This window comes from Plasmodium inui, assembly GCF_000524495.1.
Source record: "Plasmodium inui San Antonio 1 unplaced genomic scaffold supercont1.32, whole genome shotgun sequence".
Taxonomy (NCBI): domain Eukaryota; phylum Apicomplexa; class Aconoidasida; order Haemosporida; family Plasmodiidae; genus Plasmodium; species Plasmodium inui.
Window position 1 is genome coordinate 112300 of NW_008481866.1, and position 727 is coordinate 113026.

The following is a 727-nucleotide window of genomic DNA, read 5'->3' on the forward strand; positions in this document are numbered from 1 at the left end:
CACATCATGATAGCGGCAGAAAATTCGAAGTCAGCGGGGTGAATGAATCAATGGGGATAAGGCCCCCCCAATTTGACTTCTTCACTGGTGAAGGTAGTGGCTTCGCGATCGGCCTCTGTGCCCGTGCGTATGTGTGTGGAATCGGCTGAAAGATTTCCTTTCGTAGGAAGGTGTACCTAGGTACAACTCACCTCCAATTATATGTGTGCATATTTGCTAACGATTGGATACTGCGGGGAAGTGTCGTCCCCAAATAACGTTGTTCCGTCCTCCCACTGGGTGACGACGTTTCGTTGGCTGGGCGTTCTGCTGACCGTTCCGTGAGATGGCGGCTTTAGCGAGGCTGGGGCAGGAAAAACCCGAAGAGGGTGGAACTCAATCGAAGTGGGTGTTCCTCCAAAGTGCGGGCGAATAATCTGTTGCATGAAGGGGGTGGAACAGGACGGGTAAACCATGCACACCCGTTTAGCCACGTAAAGGTGAGTTTTTTTTTTCTTTTTCATTTTTGTCCCGATTACCAGCTTTTCTTTCTTTCGTTCGTTCCTTCCTTTTTTTTTCCTATTTGCGGCTGTCCGCATAGCAGCACCACGTTCTTTTTTTTTTTTTTTTTTTGGGGGGTTTTTTTTCCCTTTTTTTTTTTTTTTTTTTTTTTTTTTTTTTTTTTCCCCCCGTTTTTTTTTTTTTTTTTTTTTTTTTTTTTTTTTTTTTTTAAACGGTCCATTATCCA